Below are 7,168 nucleotides of genomic sequence, written 5' to 3' on the forward strand. Positions count from 1 at the left end.
TAAAATGCAGTAGCCAAATTAGCCAGCTATGGCCCTTTGTGTCATGTTAACCCCGCTTTTTACATGCTTGCTCAGTCTATTGCAGCCTATTTTACTAATTCAAAGAATTCACGACACGTCTCTCAGTCATTTCCAGGAATTTGAAAGAGCTCGTTTGTTTATTCTTACTTGCAACAGGCATCTCCACAAAATTCTTCAAAATACACCAAAGACTTTTTCTCCTCTGAAACAAAACTTTAAACACCTAAAAATAACGATCCTTTTTTTTTTTTTTTTTTTTTTTTTTTTTTATGGGCTAATTAGTGCATCAAATTATTGCTCAGTCCCTTTATCTGAGACTTTGGGTAAAATCCAAATGGAAATGAGCTTGGCCGGTGCGTTTTAACCTACATTTGTCAGCCTCACAAAGTCACCAGGCGATTTAGCCCAGTTGGCAGCTCTGGTTAAGAGACAAGCCGGGCTGGCATAGCTGAGATGCTTCAAGCAGGGAAGGCGGTAGCACTTTGACAGGACTGCGAACACACTCTCACTGCGTTTCCTTCTCCCTGCCCTCCCTCCCGCCCCGGCAACGGCAGCGGACGCCGCTCAGTTATTGGAGACGCACAGTAAAACCGCTTTTTTAGGAAAGCGGTAAAAATCCTCCCGAAGGTGGGACGTGCTGTAAAACTCATCGCGGCCCGCTTCCAAAGGAGGAAAAAGGCTTCGCCACCCTGGGTCCCGTTATTGGCAGCTCGTGGCACGCCAAGCCCGGCGGTGCTCAGGCGTCTCTCCCGCCAGCTTCCCCTCCGCGGTGCCCGCCGGGGGACCACGCCGACGTGACGACAGCATGCACCGCCACCGACCGATCATGCTCGAGCCCCTGGCCCGCCCCGGCGCAGGAGGAACGGGGGTAGAGGTGGTTTGATTCCTCTGGCTGCGCCCCAGGACAGCCTTGACGTGGAGATAAAGTATCTCAAGGATCCGTCCCGTTGCAAAACCCTAAAATAAATAAACAAACCAGGGTATTTTAGGTCCTGTAGCCATTGCATCCAAGAGAGCCTGGAGAAAAGGTTGAACCTCGTGTCAGCTGTGGAAGACAGGGTTTGAGCAACCAAAACAAACTTTTACGAATTCTGCCCTAAGCCACAGTTGTATAAACTCTGTAAGAGATCAGAGAGATTATAGAAATTCCCCTGTCAGTTACAAATCAATGCGTTTTGTTCATATTTTTTTTTTTTTTTTTCCAGACACCTGATCTCAAGATCCACGGGATGTTGTGCATCTCACTGACAGCAGAGTCCTTGGTGAGTTTGATAAGCTTGATAGCTCCTATCACAATAAAATCAGCAGGAAAAAAATAACTGTCAAGTTAGCAAGGCCAGGATGGACGTCACTAAAGAATGAAGTGGTGAGGAGAGTAGGTGCAGCTTTGGGAAGCAGCTAATAAACCTTTGCAGAGCTTTGAAAACAGCTTATTTCTTTTTAAGAGCTGGAGGTGAATAAAATCAAAACCTAACATTATTAATAAATTATATCTCATTACTCAAGGGAAGAAAACTGGTCCTGTGTAACTATATTTTCTCAGAAAAGAACGGCAGATATGTATTAGGTATTTTATGACTTGTAAAATATTTAGAAGAAAAAAATTGAGCCTTATGTTTTTATTTGTCACTGAAGACTCATAAATAAATTAATATGACTTACCTTTTTTTTTCTTTTTACTCAAACCCTTCAGAATTTTGTCGTGCTCTTAAAAATGTCTTACAAAACGCCCATGGAACAGGCAGAGACAGTTTCATTGACAAAAAAATAATCAGTCCTTCTTATTTATTTCTAGTGGATCTATTTTTTTCCACTCTGGAAATATAGTTCAGGAGATATATTTAGTCTCATACAGAATAGTGAGAAGAAATAACCAGAAGCAGAAAAATAGAGGAAAAGTATTTTAAATTATTATTATATAGAACTAGTTTTGAGAGAATTTCCACATTTTCTGTTATTTTCTATTAAACCCCTTCAGAAGAAGTAGAAAAAAGTTTCTGATATGTTTTGATGTGAAAAAATTTTTCTCTTCGTATTTAATGTCAAAATATTTGGATAACCAGTTTATGCCGAAGTAGAAAAATAATACTCACTGTAGTATTTCTTTTAATAGCTACCCAGAAGATGCAGGTTGAACAGGTGTGTCATGTAAATGGAAGGCAAAAGAAAGAAAATTTAAAAAATAGATTTTGAAAGAACAACTATTAACTGCTTTGTCTCAATTCAAAAGGACATAAGAAACCCCATTTTTGAAGGAAGAATTTTCATTATTGCTTCACTTTTAAAATGAAATTAAATTTAAATTATACCTTGAAAAGAACATTTCTTGTTCAGCAAATTGCATCTTTTAGTCAGAAGTCTTGCATTTGGCAAAAAAATGTATTTCTCTCCCACTTATACCCACTACTGTTTTTTTCTCACATAACACAGCCAAGACAGCTTGGATTGATTTCCTTGTTCATTTTTCAGCTACGTTGGAAATGTCAGTGCAGGCAACGCAGGGTTTACTTAGTCAACGCCTCCCTCCCAGGACCAGTTACCTTTAAAAAGTGCTTGCCTGTAGGCTGCTGGAAAGAGCGGGATTAAGACAAACTCGATGTTACTGTTGAGATGGTCAGGAAGCTGTTCTCTAAGAACAGGCACATTTTTCCAGGTCCATGACTTTTTATAGTATTTCCTTATCCCTCACTCCTTGCATTTTCTCCCCAATCAGGACAGTGCAGCAGCATGGGGGGGGCTACCCAGGGGCGATGGGGGATTCTCTGCTCGGGGCACAACGGGGTCTTCAAGACAAAAAAGACCGTGAAGCTCCCTTATGGCAACCCCTGGCAGCCCTATTTTCTGTCATTCTGTGACTGCCTGATAGCTTAAGTGCTGCGTGCGTGTCCAAGCATTCACATGCGTGCAACGCGAGTTTGTCGTGGGTGAGAGGACCGCTAACACAGCTGAGTCAAGTTTTGGTCCAGAGCGGGTTTCGCATCTGGAATTGAGAAAGTAGGCAATATTCTGCACCAGATCCGAGCAGTGCAAGAGAAAGTCGCTTGGGAGTGGGATACCTCAGCCCTTTGATATCCAGTAGTGAAGTAAATCTGAAACCTCGGGTGGCTGAATAGTGCAAACTGTGCAAACTCAAAGATGATCACTCGGTGGTACATCTAGCCAAAAAGTGACAGGTCCGTTTGTGGGGCCTGCTGTGCTCTGTGGAAAGCCAACGTTGCCAGTACTGTGGAAGCACTGAGAAATGATTTGTGAAATCTGCTGAATTATGGACAATGGCAGTTACCTGCACATTAGGAAGATGCTCCAATGTGGGCTGCAGAAATCCCGTTAAAATAAAATCTGCACTGTAATACACAGGAAGAAGGAAGAAAGATGAATTTTATTGTTTTTATTATGGCAGTCTCTAGGAATGTTAAGATCCAAGTAAAAGCAAATTGTTTAAGTGGCAAACTTAGAAGAGACAACATAAGAACTCAAGACATAAGAAATTACTGACCCCCTGACAATAGCGACAGGTTTTGTAAACAGGTTTGCAAAGGTTGGAAAAATTATTTTCTATTATTTCAAGAATCAATCTCGAGGCAGAGTGCACGCAAACCATTAGCAGTTTAGAGTCTGTGGAATCATACGTAGCATTGCAAAGAGTGAAGTGTTAATGTTTACCACTAAGGTTGTGATTGTGTGAAATGGGCTACATAATTATTGCCATTGTTATAATGCACAGAGATTTACCAAGAGCTCTGCACCGCTATGCTGGTTTTCCGCAAGCAGGGACAGTAGATTGCTCCTGCCTCACAGAGCTCATGATTTAAACACATCTAAATAATTGAACGAATATTGTTTAGCTCAAACTGAATATTGTTTAGCTCAGCTTTGGTTTTCTTATCAGACACTTTCTGACATGACAGCTGATTTAAGTGGAGGAATTCTGCCTGGACCATCGCTCTCTGATAAAATGGCACCTGATAAGGGTGTGGAAATAAGGATGTGGTGCTCTTACACCAGCGTAACGTAGGCCAGTGAATGCCTCCACATATGGTACCACGGTCTTTACAAGTGTGTCAGTGATGGTAATGGCAGGAGGTTACACGTGAAGTCAGTAGTAGTGCCAGAGATTGATGAGTTCATACGGCCGAGCCTCTAGCAAATACTCAGACAGAAAATTTCGAAGCTCATTTGAAAGGATGATAAACCTCCACTCCTTCCGTCAGACTCACAGTAGCTTGGCTACCCTTGATCTGGTCAGCAAAGAGACTGCAATGTAGCCAGCAAATCTTATTTCGTAGGATGCACTGGCAGCAAGACCATCCTATTCACACCTCTTCTCTGAAAAAGATACCTATCATCATTTGCCACTCGTGCTTTAAGCACAATCAAAACTGAAACCAAACCAGAAAGTTATGGCTCCTTATCACCATCTCAGTCTCCACAATGTTTGAACACAAAGTCAATTATGCTTTAGTCACATTAAATATTCTTCAGTATTCATATTCTATTAATAAGCCACCGTCCTTTGTTCTACTATTGCAAATCTTAATGAAAAAAAAAAAAAAAAAAAAGGGTTAGCTGGGTTTATTCAAAGATGAATTTGTTAAGTTACAAATTCCATGTGCTTCCTATTATCATCATAAAAAACATCAATCATATTATTTTTGCTTTCTGAGGGACGGTTTCTCAGGTGATGTACACTGGCATAACGGTTGACCTGAATATGATTTCAGTGCCTGATATCCACTGAGGATCCTGCCCTAGTATTAAACTGAACTTTGCATATTTTCCTTTATTCGTTACTTACCTGACTCATACTTTCAAGGGAAGGAAACGGTAGCATATGGCTTAGTTAATTAACCAGCCAGAACAAATAAACTGAAAGAGGGTTGATTTAGACTGGATATAAGGAAGAAATATTTTATGGTGAGGGCGGTGAGACACTGGAACAGGTTGCCCGGAGAGGCTGTGGATGTTCCTTCCCTGGAAGGGTTCAAGGCCAGGTTAGACAGCGCTTTTAGCAACCTGGTCTAGTGAAAGAGGTCCCTGCCCGTGATGGGGGGGTTGGGCGAGATGATCTTCAAGGTCCCTTCCAACCCAAACCATTCTATGGGTATGTAAAATTTAAACAGCAGAATCAGCACTTTGGAAACGAGCTGCTCACTCACAAACAGTGCAGCAATGAAGAACTGCCTGTTGGCTAAATCCTTTTAGTAAATCAGGAGGCCTGGATGCAAGTCAGGAATTACTTATTGGGGGAGGTCCTACGGTCTCTATTAAGCAGGATACATGTCCAAAATGGTCCCTTGTGCCCTCCAAGTCTATTCAGCTGTAGTCCGTGAATTAACGATAATTGTGAATAATTTCTGTAAAAGCATTCATGCAAGAAGGCGAGAGCAGTAAAGAGTAACTTTCAGAAAGCTTAGCTGGACACAAGGGTACTGTGCACTGGGCACGTCTGCTCTCCCTGTGACTTTTGTTGAAATTGATGGGAGTGGGGGAAATTTCCGCCTTTGTGCAGATTGCAGTTCGAGGCAGTGCACTGTTACCATTCTGCTATTTCCAGGGGAGACTATAGTTTCAGCTGTGATAATAACAAGCAATATAACCTGGAAATGAAATAGCTGTTTGTAAAACCAGTCTGCAGCCAAAATTCTGCAGCTGGGCCTGAGAACAAAGATACAGCATGACCTTCAGGGGGTCAGCATTACAATTAAAAGACCCTGACACATCCAGCTTTGAGATGATTTTCTTTTTCAGTTTCCAGTAATAAACTGAGCTACTGAGTTAACCTCATTGGAAGCAGTCAGAATTCATAGTGGACGTTATGACTTTCTCAGTATGTTCAGCTACTACCTCTGATTTTTTGAGTGGGATTCGGAGAGATGTGTTTGGTGTTTTTTTTTATTTTATTTTTTTTATTTTTTTCATAGATCTCCCTACTTGGCTTTGACAGGAGATGTGGGAGATGAGAGGTAAAGAGAAATTTCCAACTTTTGCTTCCCCTGATGTGTTGATGAATGTTAGAAAATTTGCTATATTGTGTCAGTTTTTATGTATCTCACCCCTACTGAAATACAGCACAGAGGACTTGATGGTATCACCAGTGATGAATTGGGTCTCAGATTGCTATCTACATTTCTTATTCTGCTGCTTTCCAGTCTTACTTGAATAGTAGCTGGTTGCCTTACCCACCCAACCCTTTCTAAGCGACTTAGACAAAACAATCTTGCTGAGTTTGCTGCATTGCTTCAGGGAGGGTAAATTTTATAGGGCAAATTAATTTCTATTGGCCCAGGCAAATCTAGTCTGCAATATCCACAGGGGGAAAAAAACCCAAGCAAACAGGGATGTCTAAAAGCCCATGCAGGAACATTTAACCATTTGTTAACCTATTCTAACTATATATAAACCTAATTTTAGGTCAAGACCTGTAATTTAAAGCTACAATTGTAAACAAGTCAAAAATAATCTGCCTCCCATCAAGTTGGCATTTAATGTCATTAGCAAGCAGAGGGAAGGAAGACAAAACTGACTGAATATTATAATATTTAGTTATTTAGTTTTATTAAGAATGGAGTTACTTCCATATCACATATCATTACTTTTGTTATGGAAAACATGGATTTTGGGGGACTGCAACGTTCAGTTCAAGTCAGTTCCCTAAAAGCGGGAACTGAAATTCCTAAGAAAAAGAAAGAAAATCAGAAAATTCCTGTGCTGTTTTGTGTCGTGAAGGCCACATCCTGGTGCCACCAAAGCTGGTGGAACACTTTGGGAGGACCCTGAATTTCTGGGGGAGGGCCAGGACACCCCCACCCCCCCCCCCAGCCTCATGCTCACATGGAATCAAAGCATTGAAGAGGAAGGTGGTTGCAGTGGCAGCCTTCTTCCTCTGCTGTGGGAAGGAAGATCACTGGGGAGATAGCAAAGAGGATGAAGTAGTTTGTGGCGGGAGATGTGGATTCAGTGCATACCTCAGCAACCCCTTTCAGCAGGAAATGAAAGCTACCCAGATAAGGTGTTGATTGCCTCACCGACACCGCCCTGGGCTGCAGTTATTGCAGCTCAGGCTACGTGCAGACTTGAAGAGGATTTTTTTAAAACAAAACAAAACAAAACAAAACAACAAAACAAAAAAAAAACAGAAAAAAAAAAA

General features: G+C 41.5%; 1 long non-coding RNA gene across 1 annotated transcript; it reads left to right on the forward strand.

Moving 5' to 3' along the window:
- Positions 1 to 608: 608 nt before the first annotated feature.
- Positions 609 to 5,985, forward strand: LOC116960924. Its single transcript, XR_004406679.2, has 3 exons — positions 609 to 1,141; positions 1,227 to 1,283; positions 5,943 to 5,985. It is a non-coding gene; the product is annotated as an uncharacterized LOC116960924 (long non-coding RNA).
- Positions 5,986 to 7,168: the final 1,183 nt, after the last annotated feature.

This window comes from Tyto alba, unplaced genomic scaffold (assembly GCF_018691265.1).
Source record: "Tyto alba isolate M040663 unplaced genomic scaffold, T.alba_DEE_v4.0 Super-Scaffold_22, whole genome shotgun sequence".
NCBI lineage: Eukaryota > Metazoa > Chordata > Aves > Strigiformes > Tytonidae > Tyto > Tyto alba.